The following is a 23,913-nucleotide window of genomic DNA, read 5'->3' as shown; positions in this document are numbered from 1 at the left end:
GCCCGTGGCCACCACCGCCAACTACCGGCTCAAATTAAGCACTGGCGGTGTGTGGAATCCCTAGGAGATTGCCTTGTCTTCTCAATTCTAGTTGTCTTGTGGGTCAGCATCATGTGATAACATGACATATTTACTGAACATTCAGAAGTTCGTTCTTGTAGATGACAATTGGGAGAGGGACTTAGCTTCTTTCCCAAGAAGGAATCATCTGCATATGTCACGTGCCAGGTAACTTTCCTCCAACAGTTTGATCATGCTTTGTAGGGTGGTGGCAGAACTAATATGAGGACAAAGGGGGCCATACTCCCCAACTCACCAGAAGCTCTTTTGTTCCAGAGGCAAACCTTATATGGATATTTGCTAGCATTCTACGATTGAAATGCAAGCACTTCATTTGCTTAAGCAGCACACCAAGGGGCGGATTTACAAACATGTTGTGCTGTGTATGCAAAGGTGACGCAAACCAGCACAAACTGTTGTTTTTGTTATTTACTTTCCATTGTAAAACTGATTGCTGGCATGAAAATTCAGAGTTTCTGAGTAAAATGAAACAGTCAGCTCAGTTCCTCTTGGACACTGCATTTCATTCTTTTCTCAGCCAATGTGGCATTAGCAACAATAGCTCGTAGAAAACTTATTTGGTTGAAGTTTGAAAGATTGACCAGATCTTTAATCCATCATCTTACATTTTTAGGTTTAAAACTCTTCAGAAAGCAGCTAAACTAAATGGTCCAAAAGTCTACAGAGGAAGGGAAGAGACTTCATCCTTTCAGAACTCAACTGGGCAAAACATTCCCGCAGAAGAACCCAGCAAGGCTCTTTCAAGACTCGAGATGTTCTCTTCAAGACTGAGTCTGAGGCCAAGGACTGCAGTGTCTGAAAAATCCTGGCCTCCAACTAACAATCCCCCAGCAACAAAAGCATAAGGAGCCATTATATGTTAAGGGCAATAGATGGTTGGATTACAAACGTTCACCAAAAATGGTCCGGCTTGATCAAGAATGAGTGGGTATTGAGTTTAGAAGCCCACCGCCAGAACAACTTTCTCTTCCAACTATTCTACCCAAATGAGAGGTCAAGGAACAATCCATTCTGCAGGGCATTCAGGACCTATCACAAAAGAGGCAATAGATCCAGTCCCTCAGTTCCAGAGAAGCTTTGGATATTTTTAAGGTTATTTCTGGTTCCAAAACCAGGATGGAAGTACAGACCAGTCTTTGACCTGAAAACGTTGAACAGATGTGTCCATTACTTTCCATTCAGCATGGTAATTCTGCAGGCCATAATACCAGTCATTTCAGTAGGAGATTTTTTGGTGACTCTGGATTTTTAAAAAGCACCCATCAAAACAGCCAAACATATCTCAGTTTTACACTGGGGGGCAAGCACTACCAGTTCAGAGCTCTCTCATTTGGCCTGTTATCATCTCCCAGGAATTTCACAAAGACATTACTGTCAGCGGGTGCATCATTGGAGCTGCAGATGTAAACATTTTCTTTGCTTTGATAAGTGGCTCATAACTGATTCTTTGTTTAAAGGACAAAGAACATTTGGAAAAGATATGTAGCTGTCTGGAGCTGGGCTTTTCGTCAATCACCAGTAGTGCAATCGGCACCCAAGTTAGCATAAAATTTCATCGGTCCCCCCTTCTTGACACGGAACACAGTTGTGTGTTTCTCCCAGAATCAAGAATCCAGAATTTACAGACCAAGTTGAACAATTGTTGTCTGTCCCTCTAGCTGTAACCAGAACTTAGCTCAAAGTTCAAGGCCTACTAGCAATGACTACAGCTGTAGTGCCTTGGGCTTGTCATCACCTCAAGCCTATATTGTTCCTTCTTCAGAGTTTTTGTCTTCATCAGCTCAACACTACAAGTAGCTTATTCAAGCAAGACCTTCAGTGGTGGCTACAGCCCATCAACTTACAAATGAAAGTTTGCTTTCAATAGCCGAACCCCTTGGTGATAACCACATATGCCACATATGCATAGGGTGCAGTGGAGGAGATGAAATTGAAGGACAAGAACAGAGCATGCTTTGAGAAGTGGTGTGTGGATAAGGGATTTGTATTCAAATCATCCTTTTAATATCCTGCATTTCTTGAGGGACAGTTTTCTATTAGGTTTAGCACTCTCCACCACTTCCTGTGGGAAACAAATATGTCATTCAAAAGGGAAGGTGTACATTTATGGAAAGTAGTTACGCTGGCCTACAGACTTCTAAAAAGCTTTAGGCAAAGAAGGCCTGTTATTCCAATACCTTTATCTTCTTTGGATATGTTGGTGGTTTGGTTTTGAAAGGTTTGCCACTAAATCCTTTAGAGCCTATAGACACAGGAGGTATTTTCGTGGTTTCCGATTCGAAAGTTGCTTTTCTGGAAGTGATAATGTCTGCCATGAGGTTAGGGGAATTACCCATACTTGCAATTCTTACCAAAAAGGGTAGTTTAGACCAATTATTCTAAAACACTTTAATTTATCTCAGGGAATAGTTTTGCCAGTCTTTAAAGATGAAGCTTAAAGTTCAACTCTTCAATGTTTAAAGAGTAAAAGGGCATTATTGAGCTATCTAGATAGAACAACACATGTTCAGAAATCAAATGTCCATCTTTGTGTCTTTTTGGGACAGCTAGTAAAGGCATATACGTGATTATAGCAACCTTGAGTCGATGGGTCAAGAAAACCAGAGCACAGGCATACCTATTGGCAGGGCATGGGGTTCCCAAAAATGTGCAGGGTCGCTCAACTAGATCGGGTTCGGCCTCTTGAAGCAGAAATTGTGGAAGTCTCACTGAAAGAAATTTGTGGAGCAGCCATCTGGCCCCAACTAGACACCTTTGTTTAACATTACAGACTAAATTTGAGTTACTCTGATGCTGTAAATTTTGCTTCATGTGTCATGAAACCTGCAATGAAATAATTCAAATAATTTTATGTTCATTAACAAACCTGTGGAAGATATGCTGCGTTGTTGGTACTTCACCCTGCTTGCAGGTCAGGCTGCTCCGCACGCCGCACAGCTCCGCCAGTGTGTGCCTGCCGTCTGCGCCCGCCGCTGTCGCTCTCTGAGTTCGCCGCTTCCCCTTCGCTGTGTATAGTTTGCCTTTACTGTGCTGTTTCTTTTCCTCAACTGTTTTGTGCCGTTTTTACTACTTGGTTGCCCCTTGTGTTAACTGTTCTGTGCCGTTATTACTTGGTTGCCCCTTTTACCTACTGTTTTGTGCCCCTTTCCCCCTTTGCTTTCTGTGTCCCTGTCTCATCCCGCCGCTGCCTCCCTGCAGCCCCGCCCCCTCGCTCATCCATTCGCCGCCCCGCTCCTGCCTCCCAGCTGCTCCTCCCTCCCTCCCCTTATATGGCGGCCGCTGCACGGTAAAGGGAGAGACCCTTGACCCTGCTTGCAGGTTAGGCCGCTCCCCACGCCGCAAACCTCCGCCTGTGTGTGTCTGCCTTCTGCGCCCGCCGCTGCCACTCCGTGAGTTTGCTGCTCCCCCTTCGCTGTGTATAGTTTGCCTTTACTGTGCTGTTTCTTTTCCTCAACTGTTTTGTGCCGTTTTTACTACTTGGTTGCCCCTTGTGTTAACTGTTCTGTGCCGTTATTACTTGGTTGCCCCTTTTGCCTACTGTTTTGTGCCCCTTTCCCCCTTTGCTTTCTGTGTCCCCGTCTCTTCCTGCCGCTGCCTCCCTGCGACCCCACCCCCTCTCTCATCCATTCGCTGTCCCGCTCCCACCTCCCAGCTGCTCCTCCCTCCCTCCCCTTATATGGCGGCCGCTGCGCGGTAAAGGGAGCGGAACTTGACCCTGCTTGCAGGTTAGGCCGCTCCCCACGCCACACAGCTCCGACTGTGTGTGGCTGCCTTCTGCGCCCGCTGCTGCCGCTCCATGTGTTCGCCGCTCCCCCTTCGCTGTGTATAGTTTGCGTTTACTGTGCTATTTCTTTTCCTCAACTGTTTTGTGCCGTTTTTACTACTTGGTTGCCCCTTGTGTTAACTGTTCTGTGCCATTATTACTTGGTTGCCCCTTTTGCCTACTGTTTTATGCCCCTTTCCCCCTTTGCTTTTGTTATATCTCTCTTCCTTAGTTTACCGTGTCATGGAATGTTATGGTTGCTTAGTAACCCATTGTTCCTGTTCATTTGAATCGTTTGCGGAGCTGTTGGTGGAGGAGCCAGCCTTTCACCGTGCTCCTGTCTGCTGTGTAGCTGTATCTGAATAAATCATATTCAGAATCACCTGCATTGGAGTAGTTAATTACTACAATTATTGTGGCGACGATCGAGTGCTACACAGTCACATTTCGGACTACGCGCGCAAAGCTGAGTGACAAGCTCTTTGTTAAGACGAATTGCGGTAAGACTATTTATTTATTTACAAAGGATTACCTCGTTAGACTTCCACCGCAAAGTCTTCTCATACAGAATCGCGCAAAGAGGCTGATATATTCCATATTTAAGTAACAAGAAGCTTTTACGAAGTAAAGGATGTTTAGAAAGTAATACTCCTACCAGTGCAACACGGTAACCCTCGCTTGTTTCAAAGATTGCAACGCTTCTTGTCTGGACTTGCTCAGTTAAGCAAGCGCTGGCCGATCACTGCTGTTGCGCACTGACGGTTGCAGGCCCAGATTCGCCTGATTTGCCTGACTTAGGCCGCACATCTACAACATACGCTTGTAGGACATCGCTTCATCAACGTGATCAACGCGCAACAGAGTTTATTCACCCTGTCGGTAGCGTTCCAGCCAATCACGGCGATTGGCACGTCTAAATTCTTCAAAAACATTGAATTACCAAGTACCTAAGCCATCTCAGCCGATCAACGATTTTAATGTATTAGTAGTGCTGTCATCACACGACGATCAGCACATCTTTCGGCTTCACTCGAAAAGTAAAGGCAGAAAATCATAAAAAAAGAAAAAGAAATAACTCATTCTGCTGATTGACGATCAGCATGTCTTTGTGTTGCAGATATTAGTTTTTTAAAGGAGCATGTTCACACATTAGAAAAAATGTATTTAAGTTAGTTTCATATTTATCTGCTTCAATTTATTTGTATACTTAGTTAAATAAGGAGAGACTTCAACAAATATTTTTTTTTTTAAATGTTTGTTAATTGATGTTCACACCTTATGAAAATCCATTTTTTTTTTTTTTGGTCTACACATGGCTATATTTTTCTGATTTTCATGTAAATTTATGCATTAGAGTTAATTTGTGTACTCTAGGATTGTTTATTCTACATGTTAATTCCTAGTTAAAGATATAACCTCATTGGGTCGACAGTATGCAATCTGTAGCTCCACCTCCCTCGTTTTTAGAATCTCCAGGAGAACCTCCTGTCAGGTGGGAGGTGTGGTTTGAAGTGTTTCAAACCTACCTGGGTGCCATTGGTGCATCCAGGTTTTCAAGTGAAAGGAAAAAATATCTCCTTCTGCATGCCCTTGGTTTTGAAGGACGTTCAATTTTCAAACACCTCCCGGAAATTATTTATCCTCCTGAAGAGATTGTTGATGCGTTTCAAGATACTGTTGCAAAACTTAAGTTAAGATTTGACAAAAAACCCAGTCTAATGGTGTTGCGACACAAATTTTTCAAACGCAAACAGAGTGATAGTGAAGACGTGGATTCGTACATTTCAGTATTACGTAATTTTGCTTCTTTATGTCAGTTCGAAAATTTCACTGACCAATTGATCCGTGATCAGTTTGTATGCCACTGTAAAGATAAACAGATTCGTCAGAAACTTCTATCTCTAGCAAATCCCACTCTTGATGAAACTATAAAAATAGCTAAAAGCATTGAGACTTCGGTGACCTCTTTGAAAGAACTGGAGGACAATTTTACAGAATCTGTTAATGTTATTACTAGCCAAGGTAAAGACAAACAAAGTGCGTCAAACTCTTCATTGACAAAGATCAGTTCACGCAAAGACATTAGTGGAGGCAACAGTGTTTATCAAGCTCAAATTACAAGAAACATGTGTTACCGATGTGGAAACCCTCATCATCAAAAAGGTGCAAAGTGTCCAGGAGCAAATGTTACGTGCAATTATTGCAAGAAAATAGGACATTTTGCTAAAGTCTGCATGAAAAGAAAAAAACACTCAAATCTGTTGCCTGTATTGTTGCATCTGATCAGGATTCTGATCCTGAAATCATTTCTGTGGTTACTGACCTTCATGATATGGTGTCCAATGTTAATGATTCATCTAAATGTGTGGATCCTGTTGTAGAGATTATAGTGGGTGGTAAATTTCTCAATCTCTTAGTTGATTCTGGGGCTAGAATTACAATGATTACTCAAAAGTTGTTTTATGATACATGGGGTGACAAACAACTTCAACCTCCTGATCGCTCCCCAGTCTCGTACGAGGGACAGAAAATTGACCTTTTGGGTTTTTTTGAAGACAAACTTGTTTTCAAAGACAGGAAAATTTGTGGTAAGATTTATGTTGCTGTTAAGGGCCTTAACTTTCTTGGTTGGTACCATCAAGGATTGTTCGGAATGGTACTCAGACCAGGTACTAGTGAACAGGTCTTGGTAATTACGGAAGATCAACAATTGGGCAGTTGGAAGGAACGATACCCTTCTGTCTTTGGGGAAAGTTTGGGTACAATTAAGGTCTTTCGACATAAAATCATAGTAAAAGAAGGTGCTCTTCCAGTCAAACACAAATTGAGAGGTGTTCCTTTTAGTGTGAGGGATGATTTGGACAAAGAACTTAAAATGTTATGCGAGGAGGGAATCATTGAGCCAACGGAGTCCTCACTTTGGCTTTCTCCCTTGGTAGTTGCCCGGAAAAGGTGTGGTAAACTTCACGTCTGTGTGGACTTGAGGTCTCTCAATAAGGAGATCTGGGTCGATTCCCACCCGTTACCCAAAATCTCTGATCTCTTATCAAGTGTCAAGGGGTCTAGATATTTTTCAAAACTAGATCTGGCAAGTGCCTATCATCAGATCGAATTAGACCCCTCCTCTCGTCATCTTACTGCATTTATTTCACCTCTTAGCACATTTCAGTTCAAAAGGATGCCATTTGGGCTTGCCTCTGCGGCATCAGTGTTTCAGAGGGTGATGCAAAACATTTTAGGTGGGATTAGTGGCTTTCTGGTCTTTCAGGATGATATTTTAATTCACTCAAAAGATATTCCTTCACACAATTTACTGCTCAAGAAAGTTTTTGATGTGTTAAAGAATCAGGGTGTGGTAGTTAAATCAGAGAAATGCAAATTTCTTTGTGATGAAATTGAATATCTGGGTCATTTGATTTCCAGCGATGGTATCAGGCCTAGGCAAGGTTTACTTGATGCAATCACTTGTGCTCCAACACCTTCTGACAAGGCAGGAGTAAAATCACTTCTGGGTTTGCTGGAATACTATTCCAAGTTTGTCCCGAACTATGCTACAATAGTTCGTCCTATCAGTTCACTTTTATGCAAGGGAGTGATTTTTGCTTGGACTGATGAGTGTGAATTGGCTTTACAATACGTGAAATCGTCACTTGTTAAGAGTGGGGCACTTAAACCTTATGATCCTACTCTCGCTTCATGTATCATAGTTGATGCAAGCCAAGTTGGGTTGGGAGCTGTTTTAACCCAAGATTCTCTTTTTGTGGAAAATACGGTTGAGTTTGCATCCAGAGTTTTGAGAGATGCGGAGTTACAATACTCTGTGATTGAGAAGGAACTACTTTCATGTTTGTGGGCTATTGAAAAGTTTCGACCATACATTTGGGGAAAACGTTTTACATTAAAAACTGATCATAAACCCCTAGTTAGTATATTAAGTTTGTGTACTGGGAAATCATGTTCTCCACGGATACTTCGTATGGTTTCTCGCCTTATGCAATATCAGTTTGATGTACAACACATCTCTGGAGGTAGAAACCTTGGAGCGGATTGTTTGTCGCGTTTTCCACTTGACAATTGGAAGTTGGAAGATTCAGAATGTGAGGTTGGGGACGATGACTCTGAAGATTGTTTTGTAGCCTCTGTGGATCTTCATGAGCATGGTTTTGACTCAGTTGATGAATGGGTAAAAGCCCTCAGTGAGGATCAAGTTTTGCAAAGTGTGTGTGAATTAGTTAAATCTGGGTGGCCAAAAGAACGTGTGCTCCCACAACCTTTACAACCTTTTTGGAAAGTAGAGTCTGAAATTTCAGTGGAGGATGGAGTACTTTTGCGTGGTGACAAGCTTATTGCCCCTCATAGCCTCAGAAGGAGTATTATTTCTAAAGCACATGAGGGTCATGTGGGTGCTACGCTTACTAAGCGAAGGGTTTGTCAGTCTTTCTGGTGGCCAGCTATGGATAGTGATATCAATCAACTTATCGACTGCTGTGTGATTTGTCGTTCAGCTGACAAGGGTTTGAAGGTGACAACTCCTCCTCTTCTCCCCATAGAATGTCCTTCAGAACAATGGTCTAAGGTTGGTTTGGACATTATGGGACCACTAGAAATACTGCCAGGGGGGTGTCGTTTTATTTTTGTCATGATTGATTATTCCTCCAAATGGCCTGAACTTAAAGTTGTCAAGGACTCTTCATCTCGTTCTGTAATCTCTTTCCTAAAGGAGATTTTCATGAGAGAAGGGTTTCCCGATACAGTCGTTACAGACAATGGGACACAATTTATTAGTTCAGAATTTGAATGTTTTTTGCGCTCATGTCATATCAAGCATATAAAAAGTTCGCTTTATCACCCTCAATCTAATGGTCTGGTCGAGCGCATGAACAGGGTGGTGGGTGATTGCATTAAGTGGGCTAGATCTCGGAATGCTGATGTTCTTAGCTCAATTGATAGCATGTTGTGGTTCTATAGAACTACCCCACACTCCACAACCAAAGTCTCTCCGTTTCAACTTCTGAGAGGTAGAAGAGCCAATACAAGTTTCAAACCTGCATGGATGAATAGATTACTTAATTCTGTTCCTGATGTTGATAGTCTTATGACATTGGTGCGTGAAAATGTTTCCAATTCCCAACGTACACAAAAAATGTGGTTTGATAACAAACGTGGTGTCAAATCTGTGCATGTCTTTGTAGGTGATTTTGTCCGCATTAGAACTCCTTTACATGTAAACAAAGGTGAATCTAAGTTTGGTCTTCCTGTACAGGTTATTAAGGTGGGAAGGAATGCTGTACAAGTCGATGGAGGAAAATGGTGGAATGCTAACAAAATTGTAACGGTAAAGGAGGTTGTGGGTTTACCATGTTCACCTTCAACCTCTCATGTTGCTCAAGACACAAAAATTGTGGAGGGTTCTCTAAGAAGAAGCAATAGATCGAGAAATGTACCTTACAGATATCGTAATTGAGAATGTGAACAGTCACTGTGATTGAAAGGTGACCATTTATTTTTCTTTCCTATATCAGTTGTTAGTTTTGTACTATTTTTTTTTTTTTGCTTGTTTTTTGTTTATTTAGTTGGGAGGAGAGAGGATATGTTATATCTCTCTTCCTTAGTTTACCGTGTCATAGAATGTTATGGTTGCTTAGTAACCCATTGTTCCTGTTCATTTGAATCGTTTGCGGAGCTGTTGGTGGAGGAGCCAGCCTTTCACCGTGCTCCTGTCTGCTGTGTAGCTGTATCTGAATAAATCACATTCAGAATCACCTGCGTTGGAGTAGTTAATTACTACAGCTTTCTGTGTCCCCGTCTCTTCCCGCCGCTGCCTCCCTGCGGCCATGCCCCCTCGCTCATCCATTCGCCGCCCCGCTCCCGCCTCCCAGCTGCTCCACCCTCCCTCCCCTTATATGGTGGTCGCTGCACGATAAAGGGAGCGACCCTTGACCCTGCTTGCAGGTTAGGTTGCTCCCCACGCCGCAAAGCTCTGCCTGTGTGTGCCTGCCTTCTGCGCCCGCTATTGCCGTTCCGTGAGTTTGCCGTTCCCCCTTCGCTGTGTATAGTTTGCCTTTACTGTGCTGTTTCTTTTCCTCAACTGTTTTTTGCCGTTTTTACTACTTGGTTTCCCCTTGTGTTAACTGTTCTGTGCCGTTATTACTTGGTTGCCCCTTTTGCCTACTGTTTTGTGCCCCTTTCCCCCTTTGCTTTCTGTGTCCCCGTCTCATCCCGCCGCTGCCTCCCTGCGCCCGCCCCCTCGGTCATCCATTCGCCGCCCCGCTCCTGCCTCCCAGCTGCTCCTCCCTCCCTCCCCTTATATGGCGGCTGCTGCATGGTAAAGGGAGCGACCCTTGAGCCTGCTTGCAGGTTAGGCCGCTCCCCACGCCGCAAAGCTCCGCCTGGGTGTGCCTGCCTTCTGCGCCCGCTGTTGTCGCGCCGTGAGTTCGCCGCTCCCCCTTCGCTGTGTATAGTTTGCCTTTACTGTGCTGTTTCTTTTCCTCAACTGTTTTGTGCTGTTTTTACTACTTGGTTGCCCCTTGTGTTAATTGTTCTGTGCCGTTATTACTTGATTGCCCCTTTTGCCTACAGTTTTGTGCCTCTTTCCCCCTTTGCTTTCTGTGTCCCCGTCTATTCCAGCCGCTGCCTCCCTGCGGCACTGCCCCCTCGCTCATCCATTCGCTGCCCCGCTCCCGCCTCCCAGCTGCTCCTCCCTCCCTCCCCTTATCTGGTGGCCGTGCGCAGCGGGCGCGCCGCTGGCGTGCCGAAGGCGCGCCTCAGGCAAACCCATCTGCGCCTTGACCGCCCTGCGCCAGAACCCCTGGCCCCCGCGAATGCCACGACACCCGTCTCCGCTACGACTCCAGCACCCTCCACGCACTCAACACCAGATGATCACGCACCAGCTGCCTGGCCACCCAGAAGCGCACCCAAGGACCCTTCTCCTGCCGGAACTGCAGCTTCACCAGTATCCAGCCCGCCAACCCACCTACCAAAGAACCCAAATACCTCAGATGCATCCTCCTCAACACCCGCTCCGCACGCAAACACGCCGTTGAACTCTGGGACCTACTCGACTCCAGCACCCCAAATGTCGCCTTCCTGACAGAGACCTGGTGAACCCCTACTCGGCACCCGACATCGCCATAGCCATCCCAGAAGGCTATAAGATCACCTGCAAGGACCGCACCAACGGAGTAGGAGGAGGAATCACCATCGTCCACAGGAACACTCTCAAAGTCTCGACAAACACTAACGACACCCTCAGCACTGCCGAACTCCTGCACTTCCAGATCCACACCGACCCCAACACTACCCTCAGAGGAACCCTCATCTACAGAACCCCCGGACCCTGACCACAGTTCAGCGACTACATCGCCGACTTCGTCAGCACACACACCCTTGCCTCCATGGACTACATCCTCCTCGTGGACCTGAACTTCCACCTCGAGAACAACAACGACACCAACTCCACCACCCTGATCGACAACCTCGCCAAACCTCGGACTCAGACAACTCGTCACAACACCCACCCACTTCGCCGGCCACACATTGACCCCATCTCCGCAAGCTCCCATGTCTCCTTCAACCACACCACCGAACTCCACTGGACCGACCACCATTGCATCCACTTCACCTTCCAGAAACCCACCAAGCACCACCGCACCCAACAGATGCCGTGCCGCTGCTGGAGCAAAGTCACCGAAGACCAGCTATCCACCACCCTTGCCCGGAGCCCACCCGCAGACCCGACCGACCCCAACGCCACCGCTCGCAACCTCAGACAGTGGATCAACGACTGCGCCAACACCCTCGCCCCGCTCAAGAAGCTCCTTAACAGCCACACCAGCAAAAAAGCCAGCTGGTTCACCGAAGACCTCCAGGCCTCCAAGCAAACCTGCCGAAAACTGGAGAAGAACTGGATCCATGAACGAACACCGGAAAGCTACGCAGCCCACAAGAACGTCAGCCGCAGACACCACCACCTCATCAGATCCCTCAAAAGGACCTCCTTCAAAGACCGTCTAGAGAACAACACACACAACAGACAAGAGCTCTTCAATATCGTGAGGGAACTCTCCAACCCCAGCTCCAACACCAACGACATCCCACCTTCGCAAGACCTATGCGACTCGCTGGCCACCTTCTTCCACCGCAAGATCGCAGACATCCGTGACAGCTTCAACACCGCGACCAACCCGGCACCCACTGAGACCCCCGCCCCCACCAGCCGCACCAACCGCCTGCTCTCCTGGACCAACATCAACGATGATGACACCATCAAGATCATGAACACCGTCCACTCCGGATCCCCGTCAGACCCTTGCCCACACCACATCTTCAACAAAGCCAGCACCACCATCGCACCCCATCTCCGGAAAGCCATCAACATCTCCTTCGAGACAGAGACATTCCCGGGGAGCTGGAAGCACGAGTTCAACGCCTTACTCAAGAAACCCAAGGCGGACCCCAAGGACCTCAAGAACTTCTGACCCATCTCCCTGCTCCCGTTCCTGGCGAAGGTCATCGAGAAGGCCGCCAACAAACAACTGACCAGCTTCCTCGAGGAGAACAGCATCCTCGACCCTTCCCAGTTTGGGTTCCGCAGCAACCACAGCATCGAAACTGCCCTCATCGCCGCCACCGATGACATCAGGACCCTGCTGGCCCTCATCCTCCTGGACCTGTCAGCCACCTTTGACACGGTCTGCCAGCGCACACTGCGAACATGCCTCTACAACGCTGGAATCCAAGAGAAGACCCTGGACTGGACCACCTCCTTCCTCTCCCGCAGAACACAGAGCGTTCGCCACCCCCCCTTCTGCTCCGAAGCCACCGAGATCATCTGCGACATACCCCAGGGCTCATCCCTCAGCCCAACGCTGTTCAACATCTACATGGCACCACTCACCCACGTCGCCCGACTGCATAACCTCAACATCATCTCCTACGCCGACGACAACCAGCTGATCCTCTTCCTCACCAAGGATCCCCACACCGCCAAAACCAACCTCCACGAAGGAATGAAGGCTGTCGCCGATTGGATGAGGAACAGCCGACTGAAGCTGAACTTGGACAAGATGGAGGTCCTCATCCTGGGATCCACACCCTAGGCCTGGGATGAATCCTGGTGCCCGACTGCTCTAGGAACAGCCCTAACACCCACCGACCACGCACGCAACCTAGGGGTCATCCTCGACTTCACCCTCTCCATGACAAAGCAGGTCAACGCCGTCTCTTCCTCCTGCTTCAACACCCTCCACATGCTCCGCAGGATCTACAAGTGGATCCCCACCGAAACAAGAAGGACGGTCACCCAGGCCCTCGTCAGCAGCAGACTGGACAACAGAAACGCCCTCTACGCAGGAGCCTCAGCCAAACTCCTGAAACGGCTCCAACGCATCCAGAACGCCTGATCCTCGACATCCCTCGCCGCAGCCACATCACACCCCACCTAAGAGACCTGCACTGGCTCCCTGTCAACAAGATGATAACCTTCAAGCACCTCACCCACGCACACAAGGCACTCCACAACACCGGACCAGCGTACCTAAACAGCCGACTCAGGTTCTACACCCCCACCCATCTGCTCCGCTCCGCAGACCGCACCCTTGCCACTGTCGCCCGCATCCGAAGAGTGACCGCCGGCAGCAGATCATTCTCCCATCTCGCCGCCAAGACATGGAACACCCTCCCCATCCGCCTACGGCAGACCCAAGACCTACTGACCTTCAGAAGACTCCTCAGCACCTGGCTCTTCGAACAGTAGCAGCATTCCCCCCCACCCCCGCTCAGCGCCTTGAGAAACCTCACGAGTATGTAGTGCGCTTTACAAATGATCTGATTGATTGATTGATTGATTGATTGATTGATTGATTGATTGATTGATTGATTATGTGGCTTTAGTATATCCTCGTTCGGTAAAGAAGGGTCGAAGCAGAAGGGCCAAGAGGTAATCAACCTGTTACTTCTTGGTAAGCTTCATAAACCTGAGGCCTAATACTTCTTTATAGCAGAGCTTGATAAAGACCAGGTCGCCTTGGAGGGCGGAGGGATGTCTTAACTTGATAATGGAAAGGGAATAGGGACTATGGAGACAGAGCCGCCTCATTTAGTAAAGACTGGGACGAGGCGCATTAGTCCTCACAGCAATTACGTTTACCAGTAATTACGCGGTTCATTGTATTCGCTCCACAACTTGCGTAGAGCTTTGAAGCTTAGCTATATTTTTTCATCTCTCATTTTGTTTCTCGTTTTTTAATTGATTTTATATAAAACACATAACAATTGATTATGGCTTTTGTTTGAGAACAACATGTCCATCAGATTCTAGTCGGGTAGTCTGCGAGGGTATAATCTTCAGCTTTGGGGTTGCCAATCCAGGCTTCCAAACTGCCACAGGCCTATTTGACTCTATGGGTTTTCGCCAACACTTCCACTCACTTTCACTCCACATTCACTCTTGGCCTACCAGAGGAATAAAGTCTGTCTACGCTCCACTTCACTCCGAACCCTTCCTGGAGGTTTCTTTCTACTGTCTCCAAAAGCAGCCAGTCAGTCCATTTCCATTTTGATAAGCTCCGAGCTCATTAAAATATTACAAAAGAATAAAATAAGATACCAGCAACCTGATAGAATGAAAAAGCTTATATGCTTGAAAGGGCTCAAAGGTCAACCGAGCTGCAGGCTGATAACAGCTGAGGTCAGTCAGCAGGATTTGCTGGGCTGACATGAAATGGTTTTCATAATGGAATGGGATTTAGATGTGTGTCTCATCTCTTTCTGCGGATATATCATCCATCTCCTTTTCCCTTCAACTCCCAAAGTGCAAGTACTTAATTTAAAATTATTTTGTCTTTATTTTTTGTTTTGAGGACACATTTGAGGAAATTACAAACAGTGAATTAAGGACAAGCGCTTCAACTTTTCACTAAGAACCAATTCGGGTGTCGCTCAGACCTGTCTGGTGAGAACCACAAACATATGTAATTTATCATTATTGTGTCCGATACTACAAAGTTACATGCACCTTGTGTTCACATATGTCACAGTTAACAGTTGTAAAAAATTCCAAAATCTGCAATTCCTGAATTCTCTTGAGACCTCGCCAAAGGTTCCAGTTATAAAAGAAACAGGTATTTGAAAACCCTTTCAGAATTAGCCTGACACAGGGCTGGCTGAGGAGTCCTGAAAGCAGGGAGCTGGTTCTCTAACCACTAACCAGCCTTATCTGTCTGAGGTTTTCACACCTTACTTGAAAATGCGCAGGGTCAAAGGTTACACGGGATACTTCTGCATGCGCTACCTAAATCAATTAGCAGCTTTCGCATGAGATTGTAGTGGTAACAGCGCCCTCCCTTCTTGGTTCTCATTTCACCAGGTGTTATGAAATGCAAAGAACTGATAAAAAAAATATGAGCTTTTTACATAAAAATGAGAGAGCACAGTTTCTACCGACACCAGCTGCAGACTTTAGCTTCTAAGTTTTGCACAAGAAGTGTAGGGGGACGGAGGCGGGGGCAACACTTTCTGCTTCGGTAGAGGCTTCCTGGCACTACCATCTCTCAACAAAGTATTTCTTATCCACTGCATTTCTAGACAAAAGGATATAGCTTAAGACAATGTTCATGGGAGCCTCCTTTGTTTTGGGGCTTAGGTCATAGAAACTCCTTCATATAGACCAGTGCAGAGCGTCTCCTGCAGCATGCCCTGACACATATATTAATGGTTCATTTTAGATCTGGCACCCTTGGCATGGTATCACCCCAGACATTTTACTTCCACACCTCCTGTTTTGCTGAATTTCTTTTTGTTTGCTTTAGGACTCCTTGCACTTACAGTGCTAAAGTGTGTGTGCTCTCTGCTTCGAACATGATAACATTGACCTACACCCAATTGGCATATTTAGTTTACTTGCAGGTCCCTAGTAGATGGTACCACATGTACACAGGGCCCATAAATAACAAGCATTTACAATGCAATGGTCTCGGCATTGGTAAAGTTAGAGCTATTGGAATTGCTCATGACATTATTTTTGTTTATGTTTTTGTTTTTAAAACATTTAAAGAAACGGAATTTTGTCATGATCAATGCCAATAGCTCTAACTTTAACAATGCCGAGACCATTGCATTGTAAATGCTTGTGTTTAGTGGGTGCTGTGCAGGATTTGCTGCGGGGGCTGTGCACTGTGCTTTTGATCTTTTTTCGCCTGGCCCAGATCAAATGTCACCTTTCCCAGTCATCCCACAACTTCTTTGGGGCAGCGGGTGGGGGGGAACCAAGGGACCTTTTGCTGCCCCCCCCTCCTCCTCCCCCACAGAGTCGCTCTCTCACTCTCACACCCTTATGTCTGGATTTGTGCTCCTGAATCCTATTTTATTATAATTCTAATTTATACTTCCAAGGATGTTTTGAATGCTATTCATGCAAGTTAAATGCATGAAATATTTACCATATAAAGTCGGCTAACATATGTCTTGATAGAGGGAACCTTCCCAAAGTAGGACATGAGGCCACATTTCCCATGCAGTCTTCAATTAGAGATTTCCTTAGCCTGGGGTGAGGGGGGGATTAAAATTGTTATTCTTTTCTATCTTTCCAAATCCTTTGATATTTTTTGGCTCGACGAAAACGGTTTGGTTCTGGGTCTTGATCTCTCACCAGTTCTTTTGTTACAAAAACAACTGCAAATGCTTCTTCTTTCTGCATCAGAGCTCTTAGTGAAACACAATCTGGCTCCTCTCATTACTGTCTGGCGAGAGTGCCACCTAATCCCACGCAGAAACTTCGAGCATCGTCAAGCGATTCTTGAAAGCGAAACTCCCGTTCTGGAAGATTTTGTACCTTCGACTGCACATCCACTTTTGCAGGGCTATTCATGCATCCGTGTTTTTATAAACACAGCGCTAGTAGTTTGGCGAGTATGTTTAAAGCTATGTCGTTTTCACTTTCCTGCTACAGCCTTGGGAAAGTAACCTGACCTCGCCTTCACTTATCTGCCCGTACCCAGCCGAGTGCATCAAGTAATTTCCCGCTCATGAATGCGTAATAGGCCCCGCGCTTTTCACCTCAGGTCGGTGGAATGTCGCCGAGCCGTTTGAAAAGGAATCCTCGGCCTATCTGTTGACTCCATTTGAAATGTGCAGCTAGGCTGACCGCTTTTGAGCCTGCCAAATAAACTGACGATTTACTGTCGGTGGAACTCCAGGGAAACAGCTCCTACCATGTGAACACGTTACTTTTTTGTAATCTTCCGGAGCATTTTCTCTTTCCACACTCATTAATTCTTCTTTACTGTTTGGAAAGTTCGTACCTGTGTACCATGACGATTGGCACATTAATCGGGCAGCTCCGAACCTCCTGGGCAGAGTTTGTCTACCCGGAGTCTGAATACTTCTCGAGCGAGATGTCTGTTAATTGAGGCAGCAGGAAATACGGCTGGAGACATGATTTACACGAACCGCTGCTTTTGTAAATGAACAGCGAAAAGGCGGTCGTTAACAATAGCTGTCATGATCGAACGGTCTAACCTGGCACCCTCTGACTTACCGTCATTTATTTTATTACAGTTTACCCAGCTGAAAAATTGCACCAGGCAGTAAAGATCAGCATCTTTACTCAGCGTTCTTTAAGATTAAAAAAACGAGGGCACCGGAAGACACCACCGCCTTTCTCCGAGGCAGAGCAGAAATGCCTCGGAGAAACGCAGCGTCCTTTTCGGATTCGGGGGCGTGTTTTGCTGTTATCTCCTCCTTGAGACTTCTTGCAAAAAACATGCCCCCCGATCCGAAAAGGACGGGGCTTAATCGGAATGCCTGACCTCTTCTCCAATGGCTGGCCAGCATTCAAGAGGCCAGCCAATGGAGAACAGGGGAGAAGAGGGGCGGGTTCAAGCCCCTCTTCTCCAAGTCATTAAATCTCGGAGCTAGACTGCGCAAGCGCAGCCTTCGCAGCCGAGACCTAAAAATGATGTGAGTGGGCTGGCTGCACTCTTTGTGCCACCCACTAAACCAGCATTTTAAAACATGTCTTGGGACAGCCACTGCAGCCTGTATGTGCAGTTTTAAGCTGACATTTCGACCTGACAAAATAAGCTTTTGCCAAGCTTAAACCTTCCTTTTTAATACATATAAGCCACCCACAAGGTAGGCCCTACATTCTCATGTCATAGGGCATGGTGCATTGTATTTAAATGTTGGGCACGTGCACTTACGTTTTACATATCCAGCCAGTGAAAAACTCCTAAAGTCGTTTTTCATTGTTGCAAGGGCCTTCTCACCCATTGACTAACACTGAATTACTTTATTACATTTAATAAGTGCTAACTTTGGATTGGGAACAGATAGACAGGATGGTCCACACCTACGCCCCCTTTGTGTTACTATCTGGAAGTAATACACAACCCTAACAGCACAGCCATTCACTATCACATGACCACGGACACAGGCAGAAAGGCTCAGTTATTTGGGAGCATGAAAATGACAACTTTCTGAAAGTAGGTATCTTGGCGCTGAATAACAGATGCTTATTGTTCCTCAAATCAATGGTACTCATTTTATCAACCTCAGAAGGATGAAAGACTGAGTGGAACTGGCGGGATTTGAAACTGTGACCATGAGGTAAAATACAGGGCCCTACAGTGGATGCATTAGTGCACCAAGCCACTAGACTTGACTTCGCAGAGCTTGCTTCCAGCACAAACAAACGAACCTGACACCAGGGCTGCCCTGTCTTTTGTCACCCATAGAATATTTGGAGCCTTGACTAGGGAAAGAACTTTCCAGACCCGTTTTTGTGGTGAGACAGGGAGCCCACCATGCAAAAACTGGCACCAGGTATAAATATTGGATCGCCAGAGACACTCATCAGTACACTTCTGTACATGTGGAAGTTACAGATAAAGGACTGTTCTGCTGCCAGAGGACTGCCCTGCTGTTGAACGACTGTCTTGCTGTCTGAGAAGGAAGACTGAACCTGCTTGCCTTCCTCCCAGGCTAACCAGAGTGACTCCAAGGGTCAACTGGCTGAACTCCTGTGTGAGATATACATGAACACAACGAGCTTCAGAGGCCTTCCTGCAATTTACCAGCTGACCTGCTGCAACTGGACCTGAAACTGGACCTGCACAAGCCCTTCTAGACTCTGCCTGAGTGAGTCCCTGAACTCCAAAAAAAGACTCCCCAGGTATTGGACCTTTGGCTTGTTTCAGAGTGTGCCCCCCCTAAAGAAAATGTGAAAATCTTGAATTCTGGGCTTCTCACGACCTCAAACGGGCTTGTTTGCCCCAAGATGACCATACCCGATGACCGGCAATGTGAAGCTCAGGTGAAACCTGCTCTTTGAGCTGACAATGAAAGTCCATGGCGACTGGCAACGCAAGGCCTGCACTTTGCACTACAGCAAAGACAGTCTGCTACGACCACCAAAACAAAACCACAGCAACAACTGTCTGCAACACTTGACCAGCTCTTCTTGCTACAGCGATGACCATCCCAGATGCCCCCCTGCTCTTCATGGTACAGTGACGACCATCCGCGATGCTTAGCCTTTTCCTCGCTGCCTCCTCCCAGCTGCTGTTAGTGGTGAAAGAAAGTGATGGTACCACAGAGGGGAATGTTAAACACTCCTGTATATTCGAGCTAAGCCCCCTCCGTCTAGTGGAAGAGGATTTCCTAAGACTATGGCTAGCGGCTACAACAACCAGCAGCTCTTCAGTGGTGATATTCTTGCCTTTATTTATTTTAGTAAAAAGAAAGTAACACACTCTTGTATGTTGATTGAAAGCCAATTCTATCTTTTGTAGTTGGTGGTAAAGCACCCACCTGCAAACACCTACTTACCCTCTAACTTCATCGCCTACAGCTATACTGGTCGCATGAACCTTTCTCTGTAACCATGTACAGCATCTTCCATAGAAATATTCACATTTCTGTCTATAAAACACATAGTTCAGAACTGGGTTGGCCCTAGCACTAACAGCTGTTGGTGTCAGCTCAGCTTCCCTGGGGTTTCCATGGCACTGCCTGGAGTAACTAACCTGAGAGCATCAATGTTGATAGAGATCTTCAAGGTAATCCTAGCAATCAAAAATGTGTGCCATGTTATCCATGTGCTGTTATTTATTTATTTTAAAGTTTTATAAAGCGCAAACATTACCCAGGTGGGTATCAGAGCGCTTTACACATGGTTTAGGAAGACAACAGAAAACAGCAAGGGGAGAAAAATCAGGGTAACAGTGGGACAATATATAACATGATGAAAATAAGGTGGACAACAGGTATGGCAATATACATCAAGATCAAATAAAACAATATGACAGGCGACAATGGGTCGCAATCAACAAAATGTATACAGTAAGTAAGAGGCAAGAGGAGCACAGCATCTAGTTCAACGCATTGTTCATTAGTAGAGCTTTAACTTCTCTTTTGAAGGCAAGTGTAGAGGTAATCAGTCTTGTTTCCACTGGAAGGGAGTTCCAGACTCTCGGGGCGATGCCAGAGAATGTACGATTGTAGGTTTTAAGCTTATTACATTTCTTGGGCTTAAGCAGCAGTGGGCCAGTGCTCCTTGTGGACCTGGAGCCACCAGAAAGTTCCAGCTTGTTTGTCAGGTAGAGTGGGGTGTTGAAGTGTAGTGCTCTATGGGTCATACAAGCGATCTTTAGTTGGATCCTTGCTTCAAAGGGAAGCCAATTGAGTGGTTTCAGGTCCGGTGAAATGTGGTTGGACTTCTTAGAACCCGTGATGAGTCTAGTAGCAGTATTCAGAGATGCTCTGATAGCAGCTAGACTGAGTTTCGGCAGTCCGCAAAGAGTCAAACTGCCATATTCTAGTCTAGAGATGACAAGTGCTTGCACCGCCACTTTAAAGTCATCATGGGGAATGTAGGGTTTGAGTTTTCTTAGGATGCTAAGTTGGAAGTTTGCTCCTTTGGTCGATGATCTGATGTGGTCTTGCATGTTAAGGGTTTTGTCTAGCACAACTCCCAGTGATTTAGTTGAGTCAATGATGTGAGGTGTGCAGTTGAGGGCGGTGAGGTTGCAAAGAAATTTCACCACCGTGGGGGTTTGCCCAGAGGGTCCAATGAGGAGGAAATCTATCTTGAGGGCGTTTAATTTGAGATGGTTGGAGGTTAGACAATTGAGGGTTTGGAGCAGGGTACCGTTGAGAGATTTGATGTCTTCGGGGGAGGAGATTTTCATGTAGAGTTGGGTGTCGTCCGCATACATGTGATATTGGATGTTGGAGGATTTAAGAATTACAGTCAATGGTTCCAGGAATAGGTTAAAGAGTGTGGGTGAGAGTGAGGATCCTTGGGGGACAACCAGTGTGCAGGAACTAGGGTTGGAGGGAGACTGGTTGGATTTAACTCTTTGTATTCTGTTGTTGAGGAAAGAGGGAAACCATTTAAGGACGTGCCTGAGAGCCCCATGCTGCGTTCCAAGAGGTAGAGTAGATTGTCATGTTTGACAGTGTCAAAAGCAGATGAGAGATGAAGCAGAATTAAAAAGCAGGCTTCATTTTGGTCAAGTAAAGTGAGAGCGTCGTCCACTATGTGAGTGATGGCCGTTTCGGTGCTGTGGCCAGTACGGAAGCCCGATTGGAATAGGTCGAGAAGCTGGAATTGCTCAATGTGTTTGCATAGTTGTTCATGAACACATTTCTCCAGGAGTTTTGCCAGGGTGGGCATGTTTGTGATTGGGCGGGAGTTGTTCAGGTCAACAGGGTCAGCCAAGGGTTTTTTGAGAATAGGGAGCACTAGGCCTGCCTTCAAGCAGTCCGGGATCTCACCTTGAAGAAGTGAGGCATTGATGATCTTGGACCAGAGCGGTGCTAGTGAACCTCTCATTTCTTTAAAGAAGTTGGGGGGAGAAGTCATTGAAGTGATTTGAGGGTTTAAGGGTCGAAAGAATATTGAAGATGATAATGTCATTGAGGGGAGTGAATTGACTCCATGAAGCATTGTTTTTGAGGGAGAGACCATGAGGCGAGGGCAGGGATGTGGAGACAGAGGAGTCAGGAGAGGGTGAGAGAATGAGTGCAGCAGACCTTAGATCTGATTCGATTTTGTTCGTCTTTTCGAGGAAGAATTCAGCAAACGCATCGCAGTTTGGTTGCGGGCGAGAGAGGTGCTGAGCTTGGGTAGAGGTGTTATTGGATTGTGATTTAATGAGCTAAAAAATACGTTTTTGGCGATTTTTGGCTTTGTCAGGTTGGTATCTGAAGAAGTTGGCTTTCGCCGTTCTAATGAGTTTGGTGTATTGACTTATTTTGAATCTTAAAGTTTTTAGCAGATCAGTGAAGGGAGTGGCTCTCCACTTGCGTTCAGCTAGTCTTAGACTGCGTCTGTCCGCATTTAGTCTGTCATTGAACCAAGGTTTGGAGTCATTTATGAGGATTCTTTTTAGTTGAAGAGGGGCCATATCATTCAAGGCAGATAGCATGGCATTGTTATGGTGATCGGTAAGGTCGTGAACATCGTTCATGTTTGCAGGCGGCGGAAGGGAGTAATTGCATCACTCAATGAGCTCATTAATGTTTGTGGTGTGGAGCGATCTTCTCCAGTGTTTTAGTTTCAGTGATTGTGCACTTTTGTGGTTCCAACTTTCAAGTCTCAGGAAGTTGATATAATGATGGTCAGACCAGTCACAGGGGAGAATGGATTCGAGATGAATGGAGTTGGGGTTGGAGATGATGAGATCCAGTGTCGAGCCTAAGTTGTGTGTGGGGCTGTCGCAGAATTGGATCAGAGATAGGTCGGACATGAAGTTTTTGAGGGTTGTAACCACTTGATCGTGCTGGTCATTCCAGTGGAGATTGAAGTCACCAAGGAAGATCTGGGGGCAGTGTCGGCCCAGGTTGGAGGAGATGTTTTCCATAATTTGTTCAATTAGATGGAGGTTATCACCTGGGGGGAGGTAGAAGATGTGAAGGCTGCATAAGGGTCTATGTGTGCTAGTGATATATATGCATAGGTATTCACAGGATGAGAGATTAGCTGAAGGGGACTGTTTTGCTATGAGAGAGTTGCGGAAGATACAGGCTATACCACCACTCGTTTTCTTAACTCGGTCAAGTTTGATAATGTTGTGACTGGGAGGGACTAATAGGTCATGGATAGGTTAGCCCCAAAAATGAAGTTTGCAAGATACAATTTAAATCAGAATACTGGGCATGTATATCTTACGAACGTCTATAGATTTTAAATTTACCAGAACTCATTGATTGGTCTTTCTCCTACAACCTTTCTTCAATGGCATCAATTAAGTGCAATTCTTAATGCTTACCGTAGATTTTCAGAAGCACTCCTTGGGAGGGTGGTATGGTGGTCCCAGGGGCCCCAGGCATGCCCTACAAGCATCTGCAGTCACACACTGCACCAACTTTCTGGAGGATCCCTGCCTCACTTTAAACTGAGACAATGTCTCCAGCTGTAAGTGAGGACAGACTGCAGCTTCCTTCAAACAACTGGTCCCAATGTCACTAATGTGCTGTTTAGATGGGGGCGTGGCCTGCTAAGCTGCAAAATGGCCACTCTGTGAGTGAGCTCCACCGGCCGTGAATTAATCCTGAATTAATCCTTCTCTTTGGAGAGCTACCATCGTGCTGCACATTCGCCCACGGAAAGCAGACAACGCAAGGTGCAGATCGCTGTGTCCCACGTCCCTGTGCTTCTTTCCGGAACCGAGCTGTGCGACTTGCTGGAATTGGGCCGGCTGCGCGTGCTCGTCCTGTCGCTGCGCGCGTGGGCTGACCTTGAAATTGAGCCCGCGGCGGTCCAAGAAGTGGAGGCCCCGGCCAGGGTGGCTGCGGAGCGTTTCCTTCTACATCAGAGGCCCTGGAAGTGTGCATCGACCCTGCCGCGGACCCTACTAAAGAGCCGTGCTGATCTGCCCGAAGATCTTAGTCTGCGCTTCCCGGGCCCTGACAGTGATACGTGGTGCAAAGTGGGGATGCGGCGATTGGGGAGGTGGACTTATACCTGGGGAATAGACTGAGACTGGACGCGTGCCTCACGTGCCATTTTGTACCTGTGGGCCTGAGTACTCCGCAGCAGCACTATTAATACAGAGGGCATACTG

The sequence above is a fragment of the Triturus cristatus genome, chromosome 8, assembly GCF_964204655.1.
Source record: "Triturus cristatus chromosome 8, aTriCri1.1, whole genome shotgun sequence".
Taxonomy (NCBI): domain Eukaryota; kingdom Metazoa; phylum Chordata; class Amphibia; order Caudata; family Salamandridae; genus Triturus; species Triturus cristatus.
Note: the sequence above shows the minus strand (reverse complement) of the source record.